Below are 22,573 nucleotides of genomic sequence, written 5' to 3'. Positions count from 1 at the left end.
TCTGAGTTGATTTTAGCAATATACAACATATAATACTAGATCGATCGCGATTATCTGATTTAAATAGCATTAAGGGACCTAGCATGATAATCCAATTTCCCAAAAATATTATATTTGTTAGGCGTGGTAGAACAATCAGATTTAGTTAGTTTAACAGTTCATAAAAAGGGCGAGGAAAGCAATTAAATCATCGAAAAGGGACACATTACGACGCACCCTTGAGAGGTGTGTCACGGTTCTCAGAAAACTAACCACTTTGACTTTTCTATTTCTCCTTTTTATTTAACGAATCTCAAATTATTGGACGGGATACGTTCTGTTCGATTTATGGATCGATTGCGACAGAACGCGTGAACAATTTCGCAGCGTGAGGCTTAGGTTAGGGGTTGGAGTCAATACTCAGAATATAATTGTGTTGTTGTTGTTTCACGTCGAACTTGGGCTATATTTATATAAAAGAGTTTGTGGAAAGATAGAATTGCAGAGCTCTAATCCACAAAGAATTAGGAAAAAACACGTACCAGGTAATTTCAGCGCCCAGTGCTGGGCGTCAAAGATTTCGGCGCCCAGCTCTGGGCGTTGAAAATAGGATCCAGGCAATTTCAGCGCCCAGGGTTGGGCGTTGAAATTGCTGTTTGGGCCGTTTCTTTGTCAGATTCGGATTCCTAGAATCCAGAGTGTTTGAGATTTAATCGAGTCTTTCATTGCGTATCAATTTCATGACGGAATGCGTCTGGGCCCGTTACGAACTCTAGGCTCGTTAGGATTTTAATTAATACGTAACTCTTATTTCCGAATCATATTAGGAATAGGATTCTCGCAGTTTTCTATCTCATTTAGGATTTATGTTGGAGTGCAACACCTAATTCTGACAGGTTTCTATCTTTTATGACTTGCCACTTTTAGAAGCTACCCTTTACGGCAGCTACTATTTTTAGCAGGTTTCCATAAATAGCAGGTTTCAGGTGAAATGGAAAGGGGAATAGAGATTCGTTATTTTATAGGAGATGCGTTGTCAAGTGGAGATTTACGTTTTCATCATCGAACCTTCCCTTTCGGGAATGAGGACAAAAGTAGGTGTCTACAGATGTATGTGGACCAATGAGTACAAATGCTAGGGGTGGTTTCAGCTACTTTATCACTTTCACTGATGACTTCAGTAGATATGGTTATGTCTACCTAATGAAGCATAAGTCTGAATCCTTTGACAAATTCAAGGAATTTCAGAGTGAAGTAGAGAATCAATTAGGCAAGAAGATTAAGGCACTGCGGTCTGATAGAGGCGGTGAACATCTGAGCTATGAATTTGATGACCATCTGAAAGAATGTGGAATTCTATCAGAATTGACTCCTCCTGGAACACCACAATGGAACGGTGTGTCGGAACGGAGGAACAGAACCTTGCTAGACATGGTTAGGTCAATGATGGGTCAGGTCGAACTTCCAATAGAATTTTGGGGACATGCACTCACTATAAATAGAGCTCCGTCTAAAGCTGTTGAAAAGACTCCATATGAGTTATGGTTTGGAAAGCCTCCAAAAGTGTCTTTTCTTAAGATTTGGGGATGTGAAGTATACGTCAAACGATTAATTTCAGACAAACTTCATCCAAAATCTGACAAATGTATCCTTGTGGGCTATCCAAAGGAAACAAAGGGGTATTACTTCTACAATGCATCTGAGAACAAGGTGTTTGTTGCTCGAGATGGTGTCTTTTTGGAGAAGAATCACATTTCCAAAATGACAAGTGGGAGAAAAGTAGACCTCGAAGAAATTCGAGTCGTACAACAAACTCTAGAGAATGCTCAAGATGACATTCAGGATGAAACTCAGAGATCTTTAGAAGTATCTGGTGAGAATCATGGTCAATCTACAGATGTAACCCCGCGTAGATCGCAGAGATATAGATCTCAACCGGAAAGGTACTTAGGTGTTTTGACGAACGAGAGCTGTGACGTTCTATTACTTGAAAGTGATGAACCTGCGACTTACAAACAAGCTATGACGAGCCTTAGCTCCAAGCAATGGCAAGAAGCCATGCAATCTGAATTAGACTCCATGTCAGAAAACCAAGTATGGGATTTGGTCGATTTGCCAGATGGCTACCAAGCCATTGGAAGCAAATGGGTTTTCAAACTGAAAAAGGACAAGGATGGGAAACTTGAAGTTTTCAAAGCTAGATTGGTTGCAAAAGGTTACAGGCAAGTCCACGGTGTGGATTACGATGAAACCTTTTCACCAGTTGCAATGCTAAAGTCTATTCAGATAATGTTAGCAATCGCTGCATATTACGATTACGAAATATGGCAGATGGATGTCAAAACCGCTTTCTTAAACGGCATTTTAACAGAAACTGTGTTTATGACACAGCCTGAAGGTTTTGTGGATCCAAAGAATGCTAAAAAGGTATGCAAGCTAAATAAATCAATCTACGGATTGAAGCAGGCATCCAGGAGCTGGAATATATGTTTTGATGAAGCAGTCAGTGACTTTGGTTTCATCAAGAACGCAGACGAATCTTGTGTATACAAAAAGGTCAGTGGGAGCAAGATTGCTTTCCTAGTATTATATGTCGATGACATATTACTTATCGGAAATGACATTCCTATGTTGAACTCTGTCAAGACTTGGCTTGGGAAATGTTTTTCGATGAAGGATCTAGGAGAAGCACAGTACATATTGGGCATCAAGATTTACAGAGATTGATCTAAAAAGATGATTGGACTTAGTCAAAGCACTTATATCAATAAGGTGCTTGATAGGTTCAAGATGGCAGACTCCAAGCGAGGCTACCTACCCATGTCTCATGGAATAACTCTAAGCAAGACTCAGTGCCCAAAAACACTTGATGAGCGTAGACGAATGAATGGGATTCCATATGCATCATTGATTGGTTCAATAATGTATGCTATGATATGTACACGCCCGGATGTTGCGTACGCACTCAGTGCTACGAGCAGATACCAGTCAGACCCAGGAGAGGCACATTGGACTGCTGCCAAGAATATTCTGAAGTACCTGAAAAGGCACAAAGATGACTTACTGGTCTATGGTGGAGATGATGAATTAATTGTTAAAGGCTATACGGACGCAAGTTTCCAAACCGACAAAGATGATTTCAGATCACAGTCTGGGTTTGTCTTCTGCCTCAACGGAGGTGCAGTAAGCTAGAAAAGTGCTAAGCAAAGCACCATTGCGGATTCTACAACTGAAGCGGAGTACATTGCTGCACATGAAGCAGCAAAGGAATCTATATGGCTAAGGAGGTTCATATGTGAACTTGGTGTAGTCCCCTCCATTACAGGACCAATAGCCATGTATTGTGATAATAACGGAGCTATTGCACAGGCAAAGGAGCCTAGACACCACCAAAGAGTCAAGCATGTAGTTCGTAGATTTCACCTTCTACAAGAGTTCGTTGAAAGAAAAGAAGTCGAGATAAGCAATATTGGAACTGATGACAACATATCAGATCCATTGACTAAACCTCTACCGCAGGCGAAGCACAACTCGCACACTGCAGCTATGGGAATCAAGCATATTGGAGAATGGCTTTGATGTCCTTATTTAATGTTTTAAAGTTTTAGAGTTTAATTCTTTGTAAAACATTATTGGTTAATCATTCACAATAAATGATTAGAATTCATTTTTCCATTTAATTTGTGGTTTATTAAATGATGAGTCCCTTCAATTTGACGATATATTCAAGATAGACTGTCAGGACCAGTCCTGTGACTAAGAAATTTCTATCAAGTGAACTTGAATGTCAAAAGTTGAAAATGGTCCCTGGTCGGAGTTTTCTATAAAATTGGACGCATAGAAAAACAATAGACGACTGGAATGCAAGATGACTAGTAGTTTTGTTTCTTGAACTATGTGGAAATGGCAATGTCATAATCATTTGCATAGATACTTACTTTGGGAAGACTAGTATCGGACAGACCTATGAAACTTTACTGTAAGAGATGAAAATTTGTCATCAGTAAATTTCATTAAAATTATTAGACACTAAATCCTCAATACCTGAGTGATTTGAGATTACTTGTTTGAGAACTGGTTACTTTGACGTTGACCAACCGTCGCACCGTAAAAGGAGGCTATAAAGGCAACGCTCAGGTAATCACCTATCAAACGAAGTCTAATCTCAAGATTTCAAGATTGGGATTGTCCTCCCATAAATCGGGATGAGATGCTTAAAAGTTGTACAAGGCCACTCGGAGAGCTAGAAACTGTAAAATGCATGGCCGTGCTCGGATGAATCATAGGCTATGATTATCTGTTTATTTGATCAGTTGAACTCTGAAACCGAGAAACACCTCTTGACATAATAATGATGACAACTCTTACCTTATGTTCAAGAGCAAGCATCGAGCGACAAAGGAATTAGGTAATGCACACTTGTCCCTAAGGACAAGTGGGAGACTGAAGGAAATAGTGCCCTTGGTCCAAGTATGCATATAATATTAAGTCTAATAAATGCGGTTCAGTATTAATTAACAAGTTAATAATTCAGTGAGATCAAGTGAGCTGAATGCCTAACTAGAGGCCGCTTCAGTTCAAGTGGAATTAATTATATTAATACACAACTTACTCTTGACTGAACCAGTAGGGTCACACAAATAGTACGTAAACGGATCAAGTATTTAATGGCATTAAATACTCCATCTATGGATATTCGGAATCGACGGATCTTGGTTTCAGTGGGAGCTGAGATCGTCACAGGCAAGAAATGAATACTCCGGAAACGATGATATTGCCGGAAACGGAAATATGGATCGTATCGGAAATATAAATATTATCCGAGTCGTAGATGTTGCCGGAAACGGAAACATGGTACGTATCGGAAAATATTATCGGAAATGGAAATATTGCCGGAATCGGAAATATTGCCGGAAACGGAAATATTTTCAGAATCGGAAATATTATCGGAATCGGAAAATAATTCCGGAAACAGAAATATTAAATATTTGTTCGAAACGGAAATTAATTCCGGAATCGAAAATATTAAATATTGTTCGTATCGGAAATAAATTCCGGAATCGGGAAATTAATCGGAAGCGTATCGTACAAATTAGCATCGGACGAGGCCTGCCAGACGAAGGCCCAGCACGAAGTCGGGCCATCGCCCAGCAAGCCAAGCGCGCCACACGAACAGCCAAGGCGACGCCAGACCCAGCGCAAGGCCAGGCCCAGCAGGCCGTGGCAGCGCGCGCAGCTGCGAGCAGTGGGCTGCGAGCATTGCTGCTGCTCGCGTGGGCTTGTAGCTCGCGTGGGCCGAGCGGCCGTATGGGTTGTGCGCGGGCATGGCCTGCACGCTTGCGGGTCATGCTCGTGTAGAGTTTGTGTTCACATACGAAACCTAAAGAGTATAGGATTTCTTTAATGATTAAATTCCTAATCCTAAAAGATAAATTAATTAAATAAGAATTCTACTAGGATTCTAATTTAATTAATTCGTATCCTAGTAGGATTCGATTACTTATTTCATGGCCTATAAATATGAGTTAAGGGCTCATAATTTATATCGAGAATTCAAGTATTCAAAGTGATTTTTGAGAGCAAAAATTCAGTCACATAATTGCCTACAATAGCCGAAAATTCTAAGTACCTTAAGGGCGATTCTGAAGGAAATAGTGCCCTTGGTCCAAGTTTGCATATAATATTAAGTCTAATAAATGCGGTTCAGTATTAATTAACAAGTTAATAATTCAGTGAGATCAAGTGAGCTGAATGCCTAGCTAGAGGCCGCTTCAGTTCAAGTGGAATTAATGATATTAATCCACAGCTTACTCTTGACTGAACCCGTAGGGTCACACAAATAGTACGTAAACGGATCAAGTATTTAATGGCATTAAATACTCCATCTATGGATATTCGGAATCGACGGATCTTGGTTTCAGTGGGAGCTGAGATCGTCACAGGCAAGAAATGAATACTCCGGAAACGATGATATTACCGGAAACGGAAATATGGATCGTATCGGAAATATAAATATTATCCAAGTTGTAGATGTTGCCGGAAACGGAAACATGGTACGTATCGGAAAATATTATCGGAAATGGAAATATTGCCGGAATCGGAAATATTGCCGGAAGCGGAAATATTGTCAGAAACGGAAATATTATCGGAATCGGAAAATAATTCCGGAAACGGAAATATTAAATATTTGTTCGAAACGGAAATTAATTCCGGAATCGGAAATATTAAATATTGTTCGTATCGGGAATGAATTCCGAAACCGGGAATTTTATCGGAAGCGTATCGTACGAATAAGCATCGGACGAGGGCTGCCGGACGAAGGCCCAGCACGAAGCCAGGCCATCGCCCAGCAAGCAATGGCGCGCCACAACACAGCCCAAGGCTGCGGCAGGCCTACCGCAAGGCAGGCCCAGCGCGCAGCTTAGGCCATGGCAGCCTCGTGGGCTGCGGTAGCTCGCATGGGCTTCGTGGGCGTGTGGGCTGTGCGCGGGCATGGCCTGCATGCTTGCGGGTCATGCTCGTGTGTGTGTTTGTGTCCATGCATAATTCCTAAAACTATTAGGATTTGATGTATGATTAAATTCCTATTCCTATTAGGATTATTTAATTAAATAGAGTCCTTGTAGGATTCTAAGTTTAATTAAAACGTATCCTACTAGGATTCCAGTTCCCTTTCCAAACCTCTATAAATAAGGGCCTAGGGTCATAATTTATACATACAATTGAAGTATTCAAAGGGTAAGTTTTTGAAAGAAAATTCAGCCACACTCTTGCACAATAATAACCGAAATTCCTAAGCACCTTAAGGGCGATTCTAGTTGGTCAATCTTGAGGCGGATCCGGACGTACTGTGGACTATCTACGGAGGGACGACACTTGGAGTCCTAAAGACTTGTTCTTGTTCGGTTCGGGCGCAGCTAGGGAAGGCACGCTACAAAGTGTATGCATCTATACTATGCTAAATGATTATGTGTAAATAATATGCTTTCCTAGCTTTATGGTTTTTCCGATGATTTATGTATTGTCATATGTATCATAACCTGAGAGTGGTATCACGAGCCTCTTATTTTTTTCATAATCTAAATTGCATAAACATGGTTAAATATTACAAATTTGCAAGAATTAAAAGGGGTGATTAATTTTCGTAATTGTTAATTAATTGCAAATTGCGTTTATTTAATTATACGTACGCAGTTTTTCGGCAGTTTCTTCGTTACTCATCCAAATCGAGTGATTTTTGTGTCAATTCCGCATGTAAAAGGCATTCTAAAATTTTGACAAAAATATTAATTTTCGGCCGAATCCAGAATTCTCAAATTCGAAGCCTAACTATGACTTTTCGGAGGTTTTAGTTTTTCGAATGCAAAATTTCGTAAATTTAAGATGTTAAATTAAATATTTGCGATTCTTGTTGATAAATCTTGAATTTTTGATTGACCTACTGTATATGTTTAACAAGTTTGAATGCCTAGCATTGTTAATTATGCAATCTAATTTGTAATTATGATTAATTTGTTGAAAATTGGAATAATTTAGAATTAATTTGATTTTCATAATTAGTTATAATTTAATTAGAAACCTATGATTAAAAACCACCATAAAAATTGTAAATTTATGTTAAATTTTAATTTTTTATGACCTAGACTTGAATCCATGTTAATCGGAAATCAATTAAATAATAAATTTTCGATTTTTCGCCCTAAAATTATGAAATTAATATTATTTATTAATTTGTCATTAATTTTGAATATAAATTTTTAATTTTTATGCGATTCGCTCATATAACTTGCACGCACAAAGCAATGGACGCTACGTGTTATCCTTAAGGGGTGTTGTATAGTGCGGGCATGCGACGACGAGCAAGGGAGCTCGTCGCCCAAGCGGTACGAATGCAGCGAGCAAGGGCATGGTGCACGAGCACAAGGCAGCAGCCCTGCCTTGTGTCGTGGGCTATGTGCTATGGGCGCATGGGCAAGGGCGAAAGCAAGGCACGAGCAGTCGCGTGTGGGCAGCAAGCGAGCTGCGCCACAGCGCGCACTGCCTCGCGCAAGCGTGCGGAGCCTCGCGAGCAGCGAGCGCAAGCTCGCGTGCCACGAGCGCTACGCCCAACGTCGATCGCTCGCGCCCAGCGAGCGCCAGCTCGCATGCCGCTGCCTCGTGCGATGAGCGCAAGCTCGCGTGCGAGAAAGGCAGGCGCGCAGCGAGCGATGGCTCGCATGGATCGAGCGCTGGCAAGCGAGCGCAGCGAGCGATGGCTCGTATGAATCGAGCGCTGGGGCGCGCAGCGAGCGATGGCTCGCGTGCATCGAGCGCTGGCGCGCGCAGCGAGCACCAGCTCGCGTGTTCGATTGATGCCTTGCGATGGTGAGCAGCACCGATGCGACGCAGCGCATGGGCTACGCGCACATGGCCAGCGATGGCTGTGTGCGTGTGGCCCATGGGCGTGCGTTGCGTGGGATTGTTGCGTTGCGATTAGATCGTTTTGAAATTTTAATTTGAAATTTTCAGTTTACGTAATTTTAATTAATTTTAAAATTAATAATTTAAATTATTTTCTTGGATTTTAATTTTGAATATTGTAATTATAATAAATTTTATTTATTCTAATTATTTTACTAAAATTAAAATCATGAATTAATTTAAATACGACTGAAATTAAATTAAATTTATGGATTAAATTATAAATTTATATGAGCTTTAAATTTTAATTAAATTTGTATGTTTGTGGTTAGACTAGAAATACATTTTTATGTTTAAAATTAGTAAAGCATATGAATTTATTGGTTTAAGTGGGAGCCCTTTTTAGTCATAAACTCTTGATTAGGTCTACAAATCCTTAAGGTTAAAACAACTTGATTAGAATTAATAAGGACTGAATAATTTGTAGATTATTGGTGTCCTTGATTAATTGCTGCAAATGTTTATGTGATGCATAATGTGTTTTACTAACCAGCTATGTGGGCCATTCATGATAATGAATGGGTGAATGGTATATATTGTATATGTACTGTTTTGCAGGTTATGAAGTGACTAGTATGGCCCAAATAGGATAGAAAATATGGTCTGCGTACCATTAATTTGAATGTAATTGGTCTAAAGTACCAAAGTTGTTTTTCAATTCAAATATGGTCTGCGTACCATCAAATAGTTGTAATTAGTTTAAATTATAGCTTATCCTATTTGAAGAAAATGGTGTCTCCCACGGAGATTTTCGAGACGGACTTTGAAGTTGAAGCTTCAAGATGAAGTCGGGCCATACTAGATCACATTTATCTTATACATGATTTAAGTTATTTATTTCTTTAAATATGTCTTAATTATGCATGAGATTGTGGCTTGATTATGTTGCATGATTAAGGATTTTAGTTCACTTAAAATCTAACCAACATAGTAAGAGCTTTAAGTTCCAAACTTAAAAATTGAGTTAAAAGGTGCCATGCCAAAATATACACTTGCTTGGATATCCTTTACATCAATCTAGTAATAGTTTTCGCTCAGCGAGGTGTTACTTATTGGTCCTAAAGGGGCAAGGTACACAAATAATTGTGAGCACATGTTAGTTTTGGTGAAACTCAACGATATAAGTAAGGAGTCCTTTTATGTCGTGGCAAAATCGATAGGTTTACCTAATAAGTTCTTAGACGTACCTATCAACCAAGAGTAGTTTCTAGACTATTAGCAAAAGGCTTTTGCTTACCTAAAATGTTTTAGAATTGAGTCGACAAACTGTGCTTAATTCTTCAATGGTTTTAGGGTCTTGGAATCATTTTATTCACACCTGTCGGAACACATAATTCGAATAAAATGCTAATGACTTGTTTAAATTGCATGATTGCTTTAATTTTCAAGTTATTACTCATGATAAATGTTTAGACTTTGCATGCTTCAATGTATGTTTTAATTATTGTTTATAATTAAATATCTTGCACTGCAATAAATCCTTTTAGAAAGGTAACAGTAAATTTCCTTGATTGGTAATGAATCCAAGAACGATTCACGGAAATGAGAGAAAATGAGCAATTTAAATGTACATTTCTTTTAATGACTTTTATGGTTGTTTTCGAGTATCAAAATCGAATGGCAAACCGATTGGTGCTTGTGAATTCAAAATACAATGTAGTTTTGAGATCATAAAGCATTGAGTTTTAATGCTCAGCTTTACCAATGGTTAACAACCTAATATCTTTGTCCATTTAATTCTCGAATGAGTCTAGTCCCTAGACATTCGAATAGATCGATGCTTAGAGAACTTTAGAAGCTTCTGGTAAGATCATCTAGTTGAAACTTAATATTCGACATAAATTAAATGGTAAGAACCTTGTTGGGGTGACATTGGACATGTCTAACAAAGTATAAAAGTCAACACTATAGAATTCAATTCTTAAGACTATAAGAAAGGGTACAAGAAATAGGAAAACAAGGAACAAATGAAAGGAATTTACGATTCCGTTTCTACCTATAAGTTTATGTTTAAAGAGAAGTGACCTAGCAATCAAACTTCCTTGGTATCATATACCGCTTGAGGTTCTTACTTTGGTAATAACTCAAACAATGGAAGCTAGGATACACTAATGACCTACAAGTGGGAAATGAAGCATGGCAATGCTACATTAGTTGTAGGGTCATCCAGTTTGTTTTAAGTCCTTTCAAAGGCTGGAACTTAATGGCTATTTTGTTCCATAATCAACATACCTAAATTTCTGTTTTCAAACACAGAAAGACTCACATTCAAGAAAAACAAAAACAATGTTTGTTTGTTTATTTGAATGAAATGGTCAATTACAGGTTGAGTCAATATGCTTGATTAAAACAAACAACTCTTTAAAGAACTTTACTAGGTTCAAATCAAACCCTTGATTTGAGTTCCATTAATCTTTGGGATTGTTGCTTAGACCATATCAACAAGTGAACATTCATAAGCTCTATTTTGATGGACTTTTTGAAAGTTGATTGATTTCTAGATCATTCAAGACAAGCTAGTCTTACTTGTTGAAAGTAACAAAAGATATGAACTATTGTTAGAACGCCTAGACAATAGAGTTCAAAGCTAAAGAAAGATTTTATGACTTTATGGATTTGAGTGAATATAGGTTTATTTACTCAAATGTGATATAAGTTGAATCTTTTTGGCTAGTTCAAAGATTCAGAAGTATAAAATCCACATGGCAAGAAATCATAAAGATCTAGGTTAGATCATGTTGATGATTACTTGAGACCAAATATGATCATCAATGATTGTGTGTTACAATCTAGGTCCATAAGATATGGCATATCTTAGTTGGAATAATCGAAGTCAATTAGTACTTGATTCGATTAATGATGAATCATAAAGACTTTTCCTATAATTTCTAAAACAAAATGCTCAACTACCACCAAACTAAACCAAATTCGTCAAAGCTATTGAAAAGTAATTTCAGAATAACTTTTCATAAAATATATCTAGAGAGTTGCAAAACTCAGTGGGAGCTTAGTGTTTGTCATTCGACAAACTAAGGCCCAACTATAGATATATGTTTCATTATGATTTATTCAAATGAGACACAAGGGTATTGTTTCTACCACGAATTTTTGAGAACATAATGTTTGTTTGCTCGAAATGATGTCCTTTTGGTGATTCGTTTCCAAAATGACAAGTGGGAGAAAATAGACCTCGAAAGTCTTCGAGGCGAACAACAAACATAGACGGACATTCCGGAGGATTTTCGAAGTTCTTTAGAAAATCCGAACACGTATTCTTTAAGGACTTTAGAAGTGGCTTTAAAGAATAGACATCTCTTAGAAGACTTTACAAGTGCTTCAAGGAGAACAGAATATTCAAAGGACTCTCAAAGTGCCTGTTGATATTCTATTGTTTGATACCCAAGTAGGCATGGAGTTCAGGTCACTGAAACTATGCAATTCTTCTATTAGATAGTGAAGAAACCTACAACTTGCAGTCAAACTATTATCATGTAGATTAATGAGTTTGTGACCTGTAACAAAGCTATGACGAAACCCAGATTCCCTAAAATGGTTAGAGGCCATATATAGACCCAAATGTTTTAAATGGTTAGAGGCCATAAAACATAACCAATGTTTTGATGACAAAATTGAAATTTTGTTGATTTGCAAGAATAGTTTCACACCTATTGGTTGCAAGTTTGTTTTAAGGATAAAAACCATCAAACATGGAATTGTGTTCACACACAAAGCTAGATTAGTTGCTAAAGGTTACAAGCAAATTCATGGCATGGATTGTGTTGAAACCTCATGCATAATCGTAATGCTCAAGTCTATAACTCAAGCAATGATTGCATATTGGTACATATGACAATTGGATGACAAAACGTATTCCTCAATCAAATGTTGGAAGAAAACTATGTACATGGCATGTCATAGGATTTGTGGATCCAAATAAATGCTTGAAAAAGAAAGCTAGCTTATAAAATCTAAGTACAGATTTAAGCAAGCAATTGGGAATTAGAAATGTATTTTAGTGAAGCTAATAAGTATTTTAGTTTCATAAAATGTACATGATTCTTATAGATATATAAGAAGTTTAGTGGGAGTAAATAAAAACTTATTTGGTCCTATGTGTATCACACACATATCTCTCTATTGTGAAATAACATTCAAATGCTAATAACTTAGATTTGAAATTATTCATCAATAATGGACCATGGCGAAACTTAGTACATATTGGGTATTAAGATCTATTTACAAAGATCTTATAATATTGTTTTAGATTAAGTAATGGCATTTACTAAATCAAACACGAAAAACTCCATTGGAGACATTCGACCCATATGAATAAATCTAAGTAATGAATGTTTGAACTATGTATAAGCAATTACTAAGTTAAACATCAAAGGATCTAAGTGAGATCCTTAACCTATATTATATGTCAAAGAATTTAGTTGGATTCAGTATCTACTGAAACTGAATGAGCTAAAGTTGCATGAATAGAATTCAATTGGGAATTATTCTGCAAAAGAATTTATCATGTATGATATAATCTGAGGATCGCCAAAACGTATCGTATGGCTTTAGGCATGACGAACATATACCAATCTCTATAGATCTAAGTGAAGATCAACTAGATTGAGATCAAGAATACTTATGGTACTTGAAAAGGTACATAGGAATAGTTCTTGATTCAAGGAAATAAAGATATGCTAAATATTGATGCTACACGCATAAACACTGGAAAAGGATCAAGCAAGACCCTTTGGAGTTAACCATTGATAAGGACGAGCTATAGAGCATCGTGTTTTGAAATGGCAACATGGATTGGAGACCATGAGTTGTTGCGTGGGATATTAAAATATTAATTTCTATGTTCTAAGATACAGTTGGAAAGTATTCCACATATCTGTGAACTGCTTGGATAAGTAATTCCAAACAAAGCATCACTAGCAACCTATAAAGTTGAAGTAAAAGTACTTATTGCCTAAAGAGCAATAAAACAGGGTTGTTTATGTTAAAGAGTTCTTCACTGAACTTGTGTAGATCACATGTCTGCTGGCTTGATGGTTCTTCATTGAAAAATGCGTAGAACCACTCTTGAAGCAAGAAAAGACTAGATCACAAAGTAAACAAAATCAAAAGATCTTATCATCCTATCTCGAAAAACATTCGATGAAAGGGATATTAAGATTAGCAAAGCATGATAACTAAACCTATGCAACAAGTGAGAAGCAACACTCACATTGTAGCACTGGAAATCAAGCATAGCTTTGAATTCCATGAAATGTTTTAAAGATGGGTTAGAGGCCCATGGTTGTAAAACGTTGGGGTTGAACATTTATCATATATGAAATATATTTTTCATATTCCATTTAATCTTGGTTTAGTATTAAATGATGAGTCCCTTCAAATTTGACGATATATTCAAGATAGACTGTCACGACCAGTCCTGTGACTAAGAAATGTCTATCAAGTGAACTTGAATGTCAAAAGTTGAAAATGGTCCCTGGTCGGAGTTTTCTATAAAATTGGACGCATAGAAAACGTTAGACGACTAGAATGCAAGATGACTAGTAGTTCTGTTTCTTGAACTATGTGGACATGGAAATGTCATAATCATTTGCATAGATACTTACTTTGGGAAGACTAGTATCGGACAAGACCTATGAAACTTTACTGTAAGAGATGAAAATCTGTCATAAGTAAATTTCATTAAAATTATTAGACACTAAATCCTCAATACCTGAGTGATTTGAGATTACTTGTTTGAGAACTGGTTGCTTTGACGTTGACCAACCGTCGCACCGTAAAAGGAGGCTATAAAGGCAACGCTCAGGTAATCACCTATCAAATGAAGTCTAATCTCAAGATCGCAAGATTGAGATTGTCCTCCCATAAATCGGGATGAGATGCTTAAAAGTTGTACAAGGCCACTCGGAGGGCTAGAAACTGTAAAATGCATGGCCGTGCTCGGATGAATCATAGGCTATGATTATCTGTTTATTTGATCAGTTGAACTCTGAAACCGAGAAACACCTTTGGACATAATAAGGATGACAACTCTTACCTTATGTTCAAGAGCAAGCATCGAGCGACAAAGGAATTAGGAAATACACACTTGTCCCTAAGGACAAGTGGGAGACTGAAGGAAATAGTGCCCTTGGTCCAAGTATGCATATAATATTAAGTCTAATAAATGCGGTTCAGTATTAATTAACAAGTTAATAATTCAGTGAGATCAAGTGAGCTGAATGCCTAGCTAGAAGCCGCTTCAGTTCAAGTGGAATTAATGATATTAATCCACAGCTTACTCTTGACTGAACCCGTAGGGTCACACAAATAGTACGTAAACGGATCAAGTATTTAATGGCATTAAATACTCCATCTATGGATATTCGGAATCGACGGATCTTGGTTTCAGTGGGAGCTGAGATCGTCACAGGCAAGAAATGAATACTCCGGAAACGATGATATTACCGGAAACGGAAATATGGATCGTATCGGAAATATAAATATTATCCAAGTCGTAGATGTTGCCGGAAACGGACACATGGTACGTATCGGAAAATATTATCGGAAATGGAAATATTGCCGGAATTGGAAATATTGCCGGAAACGGAAATATTGTCAGAATCGGAAATATTATCGGAATCGGAAAATAATTCCGGAAACGGAAATATTAAATATTTGTTCGAAACGGAAATTAATTCCGGAATCGGAAATATTAAATATTGTTCGTATCGGAAATGAATTCCGAAACCGGGAATTTTATCGGAAGCGTATCGTACGAATAAGCATCGGACGAGGGCTGCCGGAAGAAGGCCCAGCACGAAGCCAGGCCATCGCCCAGGAAGCAATGGCGCGCCACAACACAGCCCAAGGCTGCGGCAGGCCTACCGCAAGGCAGGCCCAGCGCGCAGCTTAGGCCATGGCAGCCTCGTGGGTTGCGGTAGCTCGCATGGGCTTCGTGGGCGTGTGGGCTGTGCGCGGGCATGGCCTGCATGCTTGCGGGTCATGCTCGTGTGTGTGTTTGTGTCCATGCATAATTCCTAAAACTATTAGGATTTGATGTATGATTAAATTCCTATTCCTTTTAGGATTATTTAATTAAATAGAGTCCTTGTAGGATTCTAAGTTTAATTAAAACGTATCCTACTAGGATTCCAGTTCCCTTTCCAAACCTCTATAAATAAGGGCCTAGGGTCATAATTTATACATACAATTGAAGTATTCAAAGGGTAAGTTTTTGAAAGAAAATTCAGCCACACTCTTGCACAATAATAACCGAAATTCCTAAGCACCTTAAGGGCGATTCTAGTTGGTCAATCTTGAGGCGGATCCGGACGTACTGTGGACTATCTACGGAGGGACGACACTTGGAGTCCTAAAGACTTGTTCTTGTTCGGTTCGGGCGCAGCTAGGGAAGGCACGCTACAAAGTGTATGCATCTATACTATGCTAAATGATTATGTGTAAATAATATGCTTTCCTGGCTTTATGGTTTTTCCGCATGATTTATGTATTCTCATATGTATCATAACCTGACAGATTCTGGTTGGTCAAGCTTAAGGCGGATCCGGACGTGCTGTGGACTATCTACGGAGGGACGACACTTGGAGTCCTAAAGACTTGTTCTTGTTCGGTTCGGGCGCAGTTAGGGAGGGCACGCTACAAAGTGTATGCATCTGAATTATGCTAAATGATTATGTGTTAATAATATGTTTCCTGGCTTTATGGTTTTTCCGCATGATTTATGTTTATTCATATGTATCATAACCTAACAAAACCACCTCTAGCATTTAAACTCATTGGTCCACATACATCTGTATGGATTAAACCCAATAGATCGGTTGCTCTTTCTCCAACTTTAGAGAAAGGTTGCTTTGTTATTTTGCCAAGTAAGCATGATTCGCATTTACCATAATCCTCTAAGTCAAATGGTTCTATAATTCCTTCCTTTTGAAGTTTTTCTATGCGTTTCATGTTAATATGGCCTAATCGACAATGCCACAGATAGGTGAGATCTTAATCATTATTTTTGGACTTTTTGGTATTTATGTTATAAACTTGTTTGTCGTGATCTAATATATAAAGTCCATTGAATAATTTAGCAGATCCATAAAACATCTCTTTATAATAAAACGAGCAACCATTGTCTTTTATTATAAAGCTAAATCCCATAGCATCTAAGCAAGAAACAGAAATGATGTTTTTTTGTAAGACTTGGAACATGGAAACACTCTTCCAGTTCCAAAACTAGCCCAGAGGGCAACGACAAATAATAAGTTCCTACAGCTAATGCAGCAATCCTTGCTCCATTTCCCACTTGTAAGTCGACTTTACCCTTGCTTAACCTTCTACTTCTTCTTAGTCCCTGTGAATTGGAACACAAGTGTGAGCCACAACCTGTATCTAATACCCAAGAAGTTGAATTTGCAAGTATACAATCTATAACAAAAATACCTGAAGATGGAATGACAGTTCCGTTCTTCTGATCTTCCTTTAGCTTCAAGCAATCTCTTTTCCAATGCCCCTTCTTCTTGCAGTAGAAGCATTCAGACTCAGAAGTGGGTTGGCTCACCTTCTTCTTTTCAGACTTGGTGCCGCTAGTTTTCTTAGTTGGGCTGGCTTTCTTGCCACCCTTCTTAGCATTCCTCTCCTTGCCAGATTTCTTGAACTTGACCCCACGCACCATAAGCACATCTTGCTTATCACTTTTGAGTGTCTTTTCAGCGGTCTTCAGCATACCGTGAAGCTCAGTGAGCATTTTGTCAAGACTATTCATGTTGTAGTTCAGTTTTAACTGATCATACCCTCTATGAAGAGAGTGGAGGATGATGTCTACAACCATTTCTTGAGAGAACTGTTGATCCAGCGGACTCATATTCTCAATTAATCCAATCATCTTGAGAACATGTGGACTTACGGGCTCGCCCTTCTTGGGCTTGGTGTCAAGAGTTTTCCTATGAGTCTCGAATCTTTCGACTCGATCTAGATCTTGGAACATGTTCTTTAACTCACTGATGATTGTGAAAGCATCTGAGTTGATGAACGTTTTCTGTAGATCTGCACTAATGGTTGCAAGCATTAGACATTTTACATCCTTGTTGGCATCAATCCAACGATTGAGGGATGCCTGAGTGACCCCTTCGGCCGCGGTTTCGGGCATCGCCTTTTCCAGGACATAATCCTTTTCTTCCTGCATAATAACTATTTGCAAGTTCCTTTGCCAGTGAAGGAAGTTTTTCCCGCTCAACTTCTCCTTTTCGAAAATTGATCGGATGTTGAATGAATTGTTGTTTGCCATAGTTAAAACTACAATTGAAAAGAATAAACAAATAAATAACCATTCATATTTTCTCTTAATAAACTTAAATTCTAGAATACATGCATAATTCAAAATTTATTAAGCATTTTATTCGAGTTTTTGTGTTCCGTCAGGTGTGAATAAAATGAATCCAAGATCCTTAAATCATTGAAGAATTAAGCACATTATGTATTTTGACTCAATTCTAAAATATTTTAGGTAAGCAAATCCTTTGCTAATAGTCTAGAGACTACTCTTGGTTGATAGGTACGTCTAGGAACTTATTAGGTAAACCTATCCCATTTGCCACGACATAAAAGGACTCCTTACTTATATCGTTGAGTTTTACCAAAACTAACATGTACTCATAATTATTTGTGTACCTTACCCCTTTAGAATCAATAAGTAACACCTCGATCGCTATGGCGGAAAACTATTACTAGATTGATGTAAAGGTTATCCAAGTAAGTGTTATTTTGGAATGACACCTTTTAACTCAATTTTTAAAGTTTGGAACTTAGGGCTCTTACTATGTTGGTTAGATTTTAAGTGAACTAAAATCCTTAATCATGCAACATAATCAAGCCACAATCTCATGCATTATTAAGACATATTTAATTTAAAGGAATAAATAACTTAAAACGTGCATAAGATTTAAATGTGATCTAGTATGGCCAAACTTCATCTTGAAGCTTCAACTTCAAACTCCGTCTTGAATTTCACCATGGGATGCGCCATTTTCTTCCAATAGGATATGCTATAATTAAACTAATTACAACTATTTGATGGTACACATACCATATTTAAATAAAAACTTTGGTGCATAAGACCAATTTTACATTCAAATTAATGGTACGCATACCATATTTACTATCCTATTTGGTCCATACTAGTCATCCATTCATTTATCAATGAATGGCCTACATAGCAAGTTAGTAGAAAAATCATGCATCACTTAAACATTTGCAGCAACTAATCAAAGGTTCCAACAATCTACAAATTATTCAACCTTATTAGTTCTAATCGAGTTGTTTTAACCTTAAAGGAATAAAGACCTAATCAAGAGTTTAATGATTAAAAGCTCCCACTAAAACCAAGAATTTACATGCTTTACAAATTTCAAGCATAAAATTGTATTTCCTAGTCCAACCGGAAACTTACAAATTTAATTAAAATTTAAAGCTCACTTAAAAATAATTTTAAATTCTAGATTATTTTCAGTTGATTATAATTAATTAATTATAATTTTACCAAGGTTTTAATTTTATTAAAATAATTAGTATAAAATAATTTATAATAATTAAAATAATTAAAATTAAATTCCGATAAAAATTAAAATTACGAAATTTAATTAAAATCGACGCTCAACCGAAAAATTAAACGAACGACCTAACGTGCCAAGGCAAAGCCGTAGGCCGAAGCCCACGCCTCTCCAAGCATGCGACACAGCAGCGCCCATGGCCTGCTTGTTGCTGGTCGAGAGCACATCCATCGCAGGGGCTGGCGCGAGCAGTGCTCGCTTGCGCTTGCTTTGCCAGCCATGCCTCTTCGCCCTTCGCCTCATCGCTTACTGCACGCGACTTGCACAACGCTGGCCGAGGCCTTTCCGTGCACGTTCGTGCTTGCTCATCGCCTAGCACCTCGTGGACGACGATCTCCCTTGCTCGTCGTCGCACGCCCGTACTATTGCAACACCCCTTAAGGGTAACACTTAGCTTCCATTGTTTCGTGCGTGCAAGATTGTGAACGATTCATAAAAATCAAAAACTTTTATATTTAAATTTAACGACAAATTAATAATCCATATTAATTTCACTAAATTTAAGCGAAAAATCGAAAAATTATTATTCAAATTAATTTCCGATTACATATTTTCTTAGGGATTAAAATATAGGTCATAAAATTTTAAAATATTTCAATTTTAACAAATTTTGTGGTGGTTTTTAATCATAAGATCCTAATTAAATTATCAATTAATTATGAAATTCAAAACAAATTCTAAACTATTTGAAATTCAACAAATTAATTATAATTACAAATTAGGTTGTATAATTAACAAAATTAGACCTTAAAATTGTTAAACATTTACAGTAGGTCAATCATAAATTCAAGATTTACATACAAGATTCGCAAATATTTAATTTAACATCATAAAAATTACAAATTTTACATTCGAAAAACTAAAACCTCCAAAAGGTCATAGTTAGGCTTCGAATTTGGGAATTCTGGGTTCGGCATCAAATCTTTGATTTTTGTCAAAATTTTAAAACGTCGTTTACATGCAAAATTCACTATAAAAACATAAGATTTCGACCATTATTGACAAAACTGCCGAAAAATCCTGCGAACATATAATCAAATAATCGCACGAATTTGCAATCAATTACATCCACGAAATTAATCACCCCTTTAATTCATTCCAGATTTATAAAATTTAATCCATGTTAACTATAATTGATTATGGAACTAATTAGAGGCTCGTGATACCACTGTTAGGTTATGAATAATACAATAATATAATTCATGCGGAAAAACCATAAAGCCAGAATCCAAATAAATTGCCACATAGTCAATTAGCATAATTTAGGTTACATACAATGTGATGCGTGCCTTCCCTAGCTGCTCCCGAACCGAACAAGAACAATTCTTTAGAGCCCCAAATGTTTCCCCTCCGTAGAAAGTCCACAGCACGTTCGGATCCGCCTTAGGTTCAACCAACTAGGATTTTACTTAAGGTTTTATGTATTCGGGCTAGGCTATTTTATGTTCTCCCTTGAACACAAAGTAAGTAAAGAATATTATTTTCAATCTTTTGATGTGTGTATAATTATGAGGGCCTAGCCTCATATTTATAGGGTAGGAAATAAGGAGTTTGAGTCTTACTAGGAAAAGAATTACCAACCCTACTAGGATTGAAATTCTTACCCAATTAGAATTGTAATATTAATTAAACTCTCACTACTACAAAAATGGGCAAAGAGACCCACCCAAAATGGCCAAAGAGACCTCCTTCAAGGGGGTCTCTAGATGGGGGGGTCTCTTTTGAAAAGAGACCCCCCATCTGGAGGGGGTCTGTTTGTTAAAAGCTAGAGACCCCTTACGTAAGAAATGAGGTCTGTTAGGCAAGTCATGGGAAAAATATTTTAGAAGCCAAAGAGACCCGTTAAGAGAGATATGAGGTCTTTCTTTTAAAAAATTCAGACCCCATATGTAAGATACGGGGTCTCTTTGCTCTTTTTAATATTTTTATATTCAACAACTTCAGACCCCATATGTTAGATATGGGGTCTCTTTGAATTATTTTTTTATTATACAAGAGACCCTTTTTCATACCTAACGGGTCTCTTTTTAATTTTTGTTTTAAAAAAAATCAGCAAAAACGAGCACCGCTGCTATGCGAACTACACATACTAAATAATACGAAGTAATTATGTAACAATTCAACAATAATTCCACAATAACACATATTATTACCAAAAACATATATTTCTCACAAGTAATGCTTCAATTGTAATCTCTTAAAAGGCAAAAATCTTACATCAATTGTAATTTCCAAAAACGTAAAAGATACATCGTAATTTCCAAAAAGGTAAAAATAACAAAACAATGTTCCAAAGTCTAATCATTCACACCGATTACCAATATCTGGAACCAAAACCAAAGCTCACTAACCTATTCCCATACCATCATCTTTGTTTTCTTCATTTGTTTCTTGCTTGAGCAATACTCAATCCACATGTCTCTCCTCATCAACATTTTCCGATGAATAAAACTGTAATAATTAAGCAAATGCAAAGTTCCATAATCATTAACAAAATAGGTAAAGCCACAACAACGAACTGTTTATCAACCTCTGATAATTAGAATTATTGAAAATTTATCATTAGCATAGTCAGAGAGGCCTCTTTGCCACATCTTAGAAACAAAACATAAACAAAGAGAGAAGGAATTTATGCCTAGTCCCTTTTGGTTGATTAGTTAAGTTAGAAATTCATGTCCTGATTATGTATTACTTTCAAAACATACTTGACTGCTCCCTCAAAATGCAAACCACTTATAAAGATGGATCATGTTTACAAAAATTGCAATATCTGCCAGAAAAAAGGTTGCAGTTAAGCCTCCCACTTGCAATGGACTACCTCATTGAAATGAATAATTTTATCAATTGTTATGGTATCACATCTACTGGGTGCTACACAAAATGAGGCCCAAAATTTAAGAGACTAGAGTAAATTGGCCTGGTTCCATGTGCAGTTAGATTTTCGATAATGTTCAAACAACCAGACATATGTCCAGCACATCTAGAACTCAGGCATTTAAAGACCGCTGAGAAGAATATTCTTTTATTTTCTTTATTAATTAAACAATATCATTATCAATTTATGTGAAGCTTAGCTCAACAACTATCTCTACGGGAATGGGAGGGGTTGGAGTTGGGGTTGGTCAGACTTGAACACCTGATCATTTCACATCTCCGCATCAAAAAATAATTCAATATCCAGAAAGAGTGGGGATATTCAACATTCTTAGGGTTGATTAAAACACTTACCAGAGCTTCAACGTGATCCAGAGTTCCTCACCTTTCACTATTCCACTGTTGAATAACTCCTGAAGGGCCTCGCCTACCTAAAAACAACCTGAAACCATTAAAACTTGGCAACTACAAAATACTCCTCTTTCTCAAAATAAATGCCAAATTATTGTCAATAAAAAAGTTAAAAAGAAATCCAACATAAATCAAGGCATTACCACCCATATCTATCTCCATTGAAATCAATACAAGGCAACTAAAAAACAACAAACGACCCAAATGTAATGCTCAAACACAATACCAAATAACAA

Source organism: Spinacia oleracea, chromosome 6, assembly GCF_020520425.1.
Source record: "Spinacia oleracea cultivar Varoflay chromosome 6, BTI_SOV_V1, whole genome shotgun sequence".
Classification (NCBI taxonomy): Eukaryota; Viridiplantae; Streptophyta; class Magnoliopsida; order Caryophyllales; family Amaranthaceae; genus Spinacia; species Spinacia oleracea.
This window is presented reverse-complemented; position numbering follows the sequence as displayed.